Below are 12,147 nucleotides of genomic sequence, written 5' to 3'. Positions count from 1 at the left end.
CCAATCAAGGAGGAAGTGATCTCCATTGCCAATGGATTCAAGAGTATATCCTACTTTCTCTTCTATCAAGTTCAGAGTAACTGGATTAATGTTGAGGTCTTTTGATCCAATTGGACTTAGGTTTTGTGCATGGTGACAGATATGGTTCTATTTGCAATCTTCTACATGTTGACATCTAGTTATTGCCACCATAATTTATTGAAGATGCTTTCTTTTTTCCATTGTACAGCTTTGCTTCTTTGTCAAAAATTAGGTGTTCATATGTATGCGGATTAATGTCAGGGTCTTCAGTTTGATTCCATTGGACGACATGTCAGTTTTTATGCTAGCACCAAGCTGTTTTTATTACTGTAGCTCTATAGTAGAGCTTGAAGTCAGGGATTGTGATGCCTCCAGAGGTTTCTTTATTGTACAGCATTTCTTTAGCTAGCCTGGGTTTTTTTGTTGTTTGTGTTTTTCCATATATGAAGTTGAGTATTGTTCTTTCCAGGTCTGTGAAGAATTGTGTTGGGATTTTGATGGGGATTGCATTGAATCTGTAGATTGCTTTTGGTAAGATTGCCATTTTTACTATGTTAGGTTTGCAGACAAATGGATGGAACTAGAAAATTTCATCCTGAGTGAGGTAACTCTGACTCAGAAAAAAAATATGGTATGTACTCACTCAGAAGTGGATACTAGATATAAAGCAAAGGATAACAGAATGCAACCCACAGATCCAGGGAGACTAGCTAGTAAGGAGGACCCTAGGAAAGATACAGGGATCGCCCAGCAATGGAGAAAATGGATGAGATCTACATGAGCAAACTGAAAGTGTGTGTGTGTGTGGGGGGTAATGGAGGGCAACAGACAGGGTCATGAGAACTTAGGGGTGCTGGAGGTTTGAGCTGGAACAGGAACACAGTGGGAGAACATGGAAAAAGATACCATGAAAATGAGGCACCATGGGAATGGGAGAAGCAGAGAACTAGGGAGGTCCCTAGAATCCAGAAAGTTGACTTCACCATAGACTACTGGCAAAGGTGGAGAGGATGCCTGAGCTGACCTACTCAGGTGATCAGACAGCTGAATACCCTAACTGACATCATAGAGCCATCATCCAGTGACTGATGGAAGCAGATGCAAAGATCCATGGCAAGCTCCTAGGCAGAGCTTCAGGAGTCCATTTGATGAGAGAGAGGAAGGATTCTATAAGCAAGAGATATCCAGACCATGATTGGAAAAAGTACAGAGACAACTAGCCAAACTAGTGGAAAAACATGAACTGTGGACCAATAGTTGAGGAGCTCCCATGGTACTTGACTAGGCCCTCTGGATAAGTAAGACAGTTGTTTAGCTTGAACTGTTTAGGGGGGCCTCAGGTAGAGGGACCTATCCCCAGTGTATAAGCTGGCTTTTTGGTACCTAGTGCCTATGGTGAGACACTTTGTGTAGCCCTGGTGCAGAGAGAAGGGGCTTGAACCTGCCTCAACTGAATGTACCAGACTCTGCTGACTCCCCATGGGAGATTTTGTTTGGGGGAGGTAGGAATCAGGGGTGGTCTGTGGTGGAAGGCTGGCAGGGGGAGGGAAGACAGAGAATCTGTAGTTGATATGTAAACTGAACAGAAAATCTCTTAATAAAAAAAAAAAACTAACCAGTTAACAATGCTTAAAAAAAAAAACAAAAAAACTGGGCATTCTCTCCAACTCCATGAACTACTTTCAAATTATATTTCCCCAATTTGCACATGATGTCAAAGTAATGAAGCTAATGTTCCTAAAAGAGACTCTAAATTTGATTAATTCATCAAGAATTTATGTATAAAGTTTAGCAACATCATAATTAAAGAAAATCAGAAAGTCAGCTAAGTGTTAGCGCACACCTTTAATTACATTAATCACAGCACTAGAGAGACAGAGGCAGGCATATCTGTGTGGTTTTGAGGCCAACCTATTGTACAGAATGAGTTTCAGGACAGCCAGGGCAACAGAGAGAAATCCTGTCTTGTCAAACAAACAAATCATTTAGCCTAGAAAAGTATTATTATATATTGTGTTCCCCAATATATTGTAAACACTAATGAATTTATCTGGGGTCAGAGAACAGAACAGCCACTAGATATAGAGGCTAGAATATTGATGTAACCAACAGTCTTATTAAATAAGAAACACAGAAACAATGTAAAAGAGAAAGCCGAGAGGTCAGAGCTCAGAGCTAAAATCTCACCCTTCCTCCTGCTGTCCCAGCTTCCCGAAAGAGAGCTATATCCTGTCTGTTCACTTTTTTTATAGTATGTTGTTCTGCCTTCTCATTGGTTGTAAACCCAAAACACATGACTGCCTCGTCACTGTCTGAATGTACAGCCCCCTAGGTCTTAAAGGCATATGTCTCCAATGCTGGCTGTATCCTTGAACACACAGAGATCTATGGGATTAAAGGCGTGTGCCACCACCGCCACACTGTCTATGGCTCTAATAGCTCTGACCCCTGGGCAACTTTATTTATTAACATACAATCAAAATCACATTTCAGTACAATTAGAATACCACCACACTAGAAAACAGTGGCACATATACCTTTTATCCTAGCATTCTGAAGGTAGAGATTTCTCTGGATCTCTGTGAGTTCAAAGCCACACTGGAAATAGCCAGGCATGGTACCACATGCCTTTAATCCTAGGAAGTGATGGTAGGAAGCAGAAAGGTAAATAAAGCATTAAAACCTCGTTAAATTTTTAGGCTTTTAGCAGCAGGTTTAGCTGAGATTGATTCCGGATGAGGACTCAGAGGCTTCCAATCTGTGGAAACAGGCTCAGCTGAGGAATTGGCAAGGTGAGGTTAGCTGTGGTTTGTTCTGCTTCTCTGATCTTCTAGCATTCACTCCAAAACCTGGCACCAGCTTGGTTTTTATTAATAAGACCTTTTAAGGTTCATGCTACAATTAAATGTTCTCACTTGATATTTCTCTTTAGTATTAACGTACAGGAATTGAGTCTGTGTGTACTATAGAGGCACAGTAGACAGATACATGAGTGGGGCATCATAAAGAGACAGGAAATAAAATTTACTCACACACAAAATCTTTTTAAAAGATTTATTTATATTATGAATAAGTGCTTTATCTGTAGGTACTTTATGCCAGAAGATAGCAGCAGAACCCATTATAGATGGTTGTGTGCGACCATGTGGTTGCTAGTAATTGAACTCAGCACCTCTGGAAGAAAGGCAGTGCTCTTATCCACTAAGATAACTACACACACACACACACACACACACACACACACACACACACACACACAACACACACAATTTTTAAGCAAACAAAAAATGGAGTATAGATTTCTTTTGTTTTAGTGTTTTCTCCTGTTTCTAAAACTGTGCTATGGAATATCAATTCTTCATTAATACCACATTCAGTAGCATGTTTTATGATAACCATTTACTCCATATGATTTCAAATAAACAAATCTAGATTCTATTTCATATAGTAGCATAAAAGTCATGAGTGTTATTCAATATTGTTTGAAAGTTGTAAGCAGACCAGTGGGCATGGGAACTATTAGAATCTACTGGAGTGTTGCAGACAGCTGAGAGCATCAATACCCCACTACTAGGATTTCAAGACACAGCAGAGAATCATGGTTAGACAGTCTTCACTTTCTCTGACACATGTGCTCTCACTTTTGTGAGAAAGCCTGGAATCCTCTCTACTGTCAACTTCTCTCAGTAATGTTTCTCTCCCCTTTTAATACTGTAGATAAGAAGCTTATTTTCTGTTTTAAAAGAACCTGTGATGGAATGGTCAAAGTAGTTTCCACTGTTATGTATGAATCCCACCTGGTGACACAACTCAGACCCCTCACAGGGAATAACTATGTCCTCTCTTAAGACAGAAAATGCATAGATACTCTTAACTGCTGGAGATGAAGAGGAAGAAAGACAGGGATGGTACAGAAAGGACCATTTAGCCTCTCTTTAGTTCAACAAAACTACAAAACTTTAGTTGTTCAAAATTAAATGACTCTCCAATGGCTTTGAAAAATCTTGTGACATCTGAGAAAGAGTTTTCATGAGTGACACATGAGGAGAAGCAGCTGGGTCAGTTCAGCCTCTCACTTCTGCTTCCATGAGGTTTATGTTATGACTTGTATCACTGTGGGAGGGTAATAACCTTGCTGACAGTAATAAGTTGCAAAGTCTTCAGGCTCTAGGCTGCTGATGGTGAGAGAAAAATCTGTCCCAGACCCACTGCCACTGAACCTCGATGGGACCCCATCTTCCAAGCTATCTGCACCATAAATCAGAAGCTTAGGAGCTTTCCCTGGTTTCTGCTGGTACCAGTTTAAAGCATAGCTGATATCCTGACTGGCCCGACAAGTGATAGTGACTCTGTCTCCCAGAGATGCAGACAAGGAGGATGGAGACTGGGTCATCTGGATATCACATCTGGCACCTAGGAGTGGAGACATAATAATAAATTCCCACATAATTAAGCATGGTAAGAGAGGACCTCCCCCAAATGCCAGTGAACAATAATCACTGTAACAGTGAAAATTCCCATTTTAGTCCTTTTTTACCTGGAAACCAGAGCAGCAGGAGCCCGAGGAGCTGAGCAGGGCCCTCATGTCCATGCTGAGTCCTGACTGCAGTGACAACTGTACAGGGTGTGACTGGTATATGAAGAAGTCCTCAAGGCTGTGCAGTGAGTGCATGCAAATCACTGGGAAACAGTTAGGTGGGCACAGCTGCAAGACTTGCTCATCTCAGTAACTGAGCATAAGTAGAGTGTCCCAGATGCCAAGATCAGACCACACATATGCCTCCAGAGAATGCTTTACTTCTTAAAAATTATAAATAATAATTTGGAGGTTATTTGAAAATTTCTACTATACATAAGACCTCTTTTTAATTATATATTTCAATATTATATTGTGGGTAGTATAGAATAATATCCTGCTGTCAATAAATATACAACAGAGAAGGATTATTAAATCTTTAACTCACTGAAATAGTTCCTATTGGTTAAAAAATAGTATGTACCTTTCTTCAGAAGGTTATGTTCATTTGCTGTAGTCATTACATAAATTAAAAGATATTTTTTATCTAGATCATTTTTTAGGAACTAAAAAAAGACTTAAGAGCCTTAACTGTGTTTACTAAAGTGCCAAGTAATGAATACACATGGGTACACATAAAACCTTGATCATAACTGCATATGTCACTTGGATTTCTGACTCCATCTGAAGATCGAGGTACTTTTGTACCCACAGACTGCATGAGAAGGACCTTTTTCTTAGTTTGGAGTCTTCCATATTTAGCCTGTTTCCTGCCTTTCCCTACTATGTCCCACAATTCCTCAGCATGAAGGATTTACCATTAATTATAGACATGAGCATTGTAAGAGAAAACACTGATACTCAATACATAGCTCTGCTGTGTATTACAGATGATATTTACACCTTCTACTCTTGAACAGAAACTGGAGATATCATCCTGATTCAGACATCAGTCTCACTGTCTACTTGTGTTTCAGTCTACCAGCAACCTAAGATGCAGAAATCTTTTTGCATCTTCATAACACCAACATTTGAACATCAAACATCGCACACTCAAACTTTGGTTTGGCCATCCATTCTTAATTATCAGCAGGAGAAGTAGAATCAGTTCTGTGTTCAGTTCTCATGTCATGAGGTTTGGAACATTGGGGTTTCTTAGAAACATTACTGTGAAAGGCCAGACAGTGTGGCAGCCTATGCATAATCTTGCTGACTTTCCAGGGATCTGGACTTGAGGGATGGCTGTGAACAAATGCCTAGTTATAAAGCAGTTTCTTCAAAATACACCACACCTTCCCCATCAGAAGTATCACACAGCCTCTTTTGGCTGGATTAATAGGAATGCTGGTTTCTCTGCCTCTTCATTTCCCTCTCTTTCTGATGATATCTACCAGCTGCATCTGTGCCTCTGTTTGCTCTCTGAAATTTGGAAGACAGTTCTGCATTCTCACATAATATCCCCAGTATCTAGGGGGAGCTTTATTCAGCACACTTTCGGTGGATAATAAAAAGGGGGTTGACAATTCCCCTCAACCCAAAACATGCAAGTCATTATTTTGCAGAACATTTAGGAACTGAATTCCTACCATACCTGCATTAATAATATATGCAAATATGAAGGGAAATCCAGAAACATTCAACGCCTCTTTACCAATGACCCCTAGATTGGATTAAGTATTAAATATTTTTTTCTGGATTATAACCTCCTAAGTAAGTGTGTATCAATGGTACAGTAGTGAGCATACCTATCTTATAATAAACTCCAACAACTTATTAAGAAACTCTAACATACCTACTGTACAATAATCAGTAGTCTTGAGATTTGTGTGTCTTCCTACTCTGTTGCTTAATAAATAGTGCAGAAATCTTAGACAGGCTCAGTTTCTTAGTACTAGCTTAATATTTAGTCAGCCAGTCACAAAATCACTCAGCACTATGAACTTGACACAGGAAGGAAAAACCATGGTTGAGCAGAAGAAGACTCTCTGATCCATCACCTGGGTAAGAACTTTTTTCCCCAAGTGGGAGCACCATGGGAGTGACTCCGTACACTGCTGACAGTGATTTTTGGTAACTCTCCTGGCTCCTAAAGAATAGAGTGAAATCTTTCCTGTACTCACTGCCTCTGAAATAGTCAAACAGACCAGATGCCAGGGAGTAGGCCCAGGTTGTATTAGCCTTAGCAATGGATCACTGAGTCTGCTGTCACCAAGCCATTAAGTACTTCTGGTTGGACCTCTGTACAGGATTTTACCAGATTGATGGTTACTAGTGATTGGCAACTTGACAGGACCTGCAGTTGGCAATTAGACAAAGATCTGTACACCTGTGAGATATTTAGGATAACATGGATAAGTAGCCATGATTGTAAGGGATTAGCTTCATTAGGCTTGCTGAAGTGGAGAAACTCATCCATTATCTTAGAGGCACATTCTCGTGGTGCTCCATACATCATGAGGCCTGTGAAAAAATCTTTTGCCTGCTCTTCTGCTTGCACTTGAATCTAGCTGTGGAGTTCTCTATCTACTTTTATCTCATCTTAATCCTGAGTATATATACCCAATTGCTGTCTCCACTCTGGCCACTGTTGTACCCATATGTTACTGGCATCAGAATCCTGAATCTTTGGATCTCCAAAGTGAGTTAAAATCTACTTGTTCTCTAGGAAACATTAAAGCCTTCTGTATCAGAAGGGGACTGCTAAGGCATCCAGCTTCAAGGACAGAGCAGCTACTGTGTTCTCTGCTTCTCCACTATGAAGACAGACATTCCTGTTTTACCCAATATAATAAAACTATTAATATATTAATATTTTCCTTCCTCTTTCATTTTTACTACTGCTGCCACTACTACCTTCTCCTCCTCCAATTCCTCTTTTTCATCCTCCTCATCCATCTCCTCCTCCTCCTCCTCTTCTTCTTCCTCTTTCATCTCCTTCTTAATGTCTGTGATGAGTGTGAATTGTGTCTGTTTTTTTGACAGTACGCACATTGGCAAAATTTAGAGACTTTTATTTCTCACACTATGACTTGGATACCAAACTCAGGTTATTAGGTGTTATTTTGCACTAAGCACTTATCTACTAAAGCATCTCAACAGCCCTAAATATACTTTTCACATATATTCACACTGGCTATTCTAATACATTGGAGAACCCTGACTAACACAATCCATTATAATAGGCACTCGTGCTGTTTTTTCATCTGTATGGCTGTTAACTTGAAATCTAATGAAAATATTCATAGGAGTAAAGAAAGAGGCTGGAAAAAGTGTGCCACCATAGGCACAAAGCTCCAAAAAGCTGGCTCCTGCATCAGGGACAGGTCCTGATCCCACTGCCTGGGGGTCATCTAAACAGTTCAAGCTAGACTACTTTTCATCTAGTCAGAGGGCCTACTCCAGTACCATGGGGGCTCCTCAGCTACTGGTCCACAGTTCATGAATTTCCACTAGTTTGCCTGGTCATCTCTACATTTTCCATTCATGATCTATCTTGATGTCCCTTGCTCATAGAATCCCTCCTTGCCCTCATCAATTGCACTCCTGGAACTCAGGCTGGTTGGTATGTAAAATCAATAGAAAATCTCTTTTTTGTTGTTTTTGGTTTTTTGTTTAGCATTTTTTAATTTTATTTTATTTTACAATACCATTCAGTTCTACATATCAGCCACGGGTTCCCCTATTCTCCCCCCTCCCACACCCTCCCCTTACCCCAGCCTACCCCCATTCCCACCTCCTCCAGGGCAAATCTTCCCCGAGACTGAAATCAACCTGGTAGACTCAGTCCACTCAGGTCCAGTCCCTTCCTCCCAGACTGAGCCAAGTGTCCCTGCATAAGCTCCAGGTTTCAAACAGCCAACTCATGCAATGAGCACAGGACTTGGTCCCACTGCCTAGTTGCCCCCCAAACTGATCAAGCCAATCAACTGTCTCACCTATTCATAGGGCCTGATCCAGCTGGGGGTCCCTCAGCCTTTGGTTCATAGTTCATGTGTTTCCATTCATTTGGCTATTTTTAGAAAATCTCTTAATAATAATAATAATAAAAGAAAAAAAAGGAGAGGTTGGAGACTGACAAACATGATGCATCTTCTTAGTAGTAAACATACAGTGACATACAGTGATAAATGCAGAGTTGATGGTGCTCAGCAAGATCATACATTAAGTCAAAGCCTTCCCAGCCACGAAATGAGGGTTTGCTTAACTGTGTAATACATATGGCCTCCCTAATTCTCTGCTCTTCACTAAGTCAAGGTCAAGATAAACTACATGTGAACCTATAGAAATTGATAGGGCATAAAGGAAAACTGACATAAAACACAATGAGAAGATCTTATTCCTCTCTTTAGTTGGAAATAATTAGTCATTGGAGTCCTAGTTTTAATCACAGGATTTAAATTTAATTATTTCATTTTCTAGAGTTGGGGGGAGAATCATAGTTTTATATTATTTTATGACTATTGTTATTTTGCTCACATATATGTCTATGTAGTACATTCATTCAGTGTCCTGGGAGTCCAGAAAAGGGTGCTGGATGTCTTTGCACTGGAGTTAAAAATCATTGTGAGTTGTCATATGGGTTTTGGTAGCTGAACTCATGACCTCTGGAAGAATGGCCAGCACTCTAACTGATGACCATCACTTCAGGCTTGAAGAAAAGATTTGTATTGAAGTCACAAGGATCATTACTCACCCTACATACTGAACAACTACGGAAATATTACTACATATCAGAATTAAGAAATAAGATGAGGGCTTGAGTGAAAACAACATCTCCAAACCTTAAATGCAGTGAAGCATTTAAGTGGTTGGATAAAAATAGAAGTTATAGATTTTTGTCATGAAGGAACTACAGGATACATACCCTTAAAGGCACTCCAGAAACATTTAAATGATTCAGTTGGTAAAGACACTTGCTACCAGACTTCAGAAGTGAGGTTCAATACCAGTGAATTTATAGTAGCGTGCAAAAACTGACTTCCTAAAGTTGTCTTCTTGTGAAAGTTGTCTTTCACAAGCATGCTGTATTTCACACACACACAAACACACACACACACACACACACACACACACACACACAGAGAGAGAGAGAGAGAGAGAGAGAGAGAGAGAGAGAGAGAGAGAGAGAGAGAGAATTATAATAAAAAAGCTTTTAAAAGATTTATATTTTATTCTGTGTTTGGATGTTTTTCCTAAACGTATTTATGCACACCACAAATGTGGCCTAGTGTCTATGGAGGCCAGAAGACAGTGATCTATCTACCTCAGCTAGAATTTCCAATGATTATTACACCATGTAGGTGCTAGAAATCCCACTTTGATCCCATGCAATATTAGCAAGTTCTTTTAACTGCTGGGCCGTGTCTTCAGTTTCATGTAATACAATACTTTTTGAAAAAAGCATTGTTACTTATGTATATTGACACCACAACACTTAGTAAATATATAAACTAACAGTGCTAATAGGTCAACATAAACTGATTTTACATCTACTAGTATTTCTGATGAGTGTTTTTTTAATAATTATTTAAATGAAACAACTCCTTATAGAAATATTCTAAGTAAAGAAACATGGGCCGGGCGGTGGTGGCGCACGCCTTTAGTCCCAGCACTCGGGAGGCAGAGGCAGGCGGATCTCTGTGAGTTCAATGCCAGCCTGGGCTACCAAGTGAGTTCCAGGAAAGGCGCAAAGCTACACAGAGAAACCCTGTCTCAAAAAACAAAACAAAACAAAAAAAAAAACAAAAAAAAACAAACAAAAAAAAAAACACAAAACAAAACAAAACAAAAAAAGAAACATGTGAGTGTAACAAGAATTGAAGAAATTTGCTGTTGCTTGTTTGAACAATGGCACTTTACTAAAACCTAATACAATGCAGAAAGAACTTTCTACCTGCTCTTATACTCATTAAAATTTTGAAAATTGTATAAACATGTCTTGTGTAATAAAATCATCCACCAACAGAGGTAGTCTGAAGCAAAATGTGCAATAATCTGTTCTCCATTGGGATATCTGAACACTACCCACCTGATTTCCTAAAATAAACCAGGCTTGCAGGTGTGCTCAGCCCTGTCCAGGCTCTCCATATGTGTAGGTGTCCAATGCACTAACTCAGAACTTCTTTTTTTATAATGTTTTTTTTTTTTACAATACTATTCAGTTCTACATAATAGCCACAGATTCCCTTGTTCTCTCCCTTCCTGCCCCCCTCCCCTTCCCCCCAACACACCCCCCCCGTTCCCACCTCCTCCAGATCAAGGTCTCCCCCGAGGACTGGGATTGACCTGATAGACTCAGTCCAGGCAGGTCCAGTCCCCTCCTCCCAGATTGAGTCAAGCATCCCTGCATAAGTCCCAGGTTTCAAACAGCTAACTCATGCAATGAGCCAGGACCTGGTACCACTGTCTAGATGCCTCCCAAACAGATCAAGCCAATCGACTGTCTCACCTATTCAGAGGGCCTGATCCAGTTGGGGGTCCCTCAGCCTTTGGTTCATACTTCATGTGTTTCCATTCATTTGGTTATTTGTCCCTGTGCTTTATCCCACCTTGGTTTCAAAAATTCTCGCTCATATAAACCCTCCTCTTTCTCACTAATTAGACTCCCAGCGCTCCACTCGGAGCCTAGCCGTGGATGTCTGCATCCAGATTCCTCAGTCCTTGGATGGGGTTTATGGCACAACTATTAGGGTGTTTGGCCATCCCATCACCAGAGTAGGTCGGTCCCGGCTGTCTCTCGACCATTGCCAGCAGTCTTTTGTGGGGGTATCTTTGTGTATTTCTGTGGGCCTCTTTAGCTCTTTGTTTCTTCCTTTTCTCATGTGGTCTTCATTTACCATGGTCTCCTATTTCTTGTTCTCCCTCTCTTTTCTTGATCCAGCTAGGATCTCCCGCTCTCTTTCCCTTGACCCTTGCCCTTCATTGCTCCCACTCATGTCCAGGCTGTTCATGTAGATCTTATCCATTTCTCCGTGTCTTTCTTGGGTCCCGTTTTCCAGGTAGCCTCACTGGTGATGTGAGTAGCAGTCCAGTCATCCTTGTTCCACATATAGCATCCTCCTATGAGTGAGTACATACCATATTTGTCTTTCTGAGACTGGGTTACCTCACTCAGGATGATTTTTTTCTAGATTCATCCATTTGCCTGCAAACCTCATGATGTCATTGTTTTTCTCTGCTGAGTAGTATTCCATTGTGTATATGTGCCACAATTTATTTATCCATTCTTCAGTTGAAGGGCATCTAAGTTGTTTCCAGGTTTTGGCTATTACAAACAATGCTGATATTAACATATCTGAGCAAGTGCTCTTGTGGTATGATTGAGCATTTCTTGGGTATATGCAAAGGAGTGGTATAGCTGGATCTTGGGGGAGATTGATCCCCAATTTTCTTAATAGTCTGGTCACACCCTGTCCAGGAGGCAAATTATTTTCAGGTCACAGCAGAGACATGAAGTCTCCCTCTCAGCTTCTGATGGTTCTGCCATTCTGGATCCAAGTAAGGAAGGATGACTAGGGGCATTCATTTGGCCTTTTATAATCAGTAATACCTGGAACTTCAGAGAAGTCTTTTCTGTCATGATTAACCATGTATATTGGTTGAATGTTTCC

This window comes from Peromyscus leucopus, chromosome 3 (assembly GCF_004664715.2).
Source record: "Peromyscus leucopus breed LL Stock chromosome 3, UCI_PerLeu_2.1, whole genome shotgun sequence".
NCBI lineage: Eukaryota > Metazoa > Chordata > Mammalia > Rodentia > Cricetidae > Peromyscus > Peromyscus leucopus.
This window is presented reverse-complemented; position numbering follows the sequence as displayed.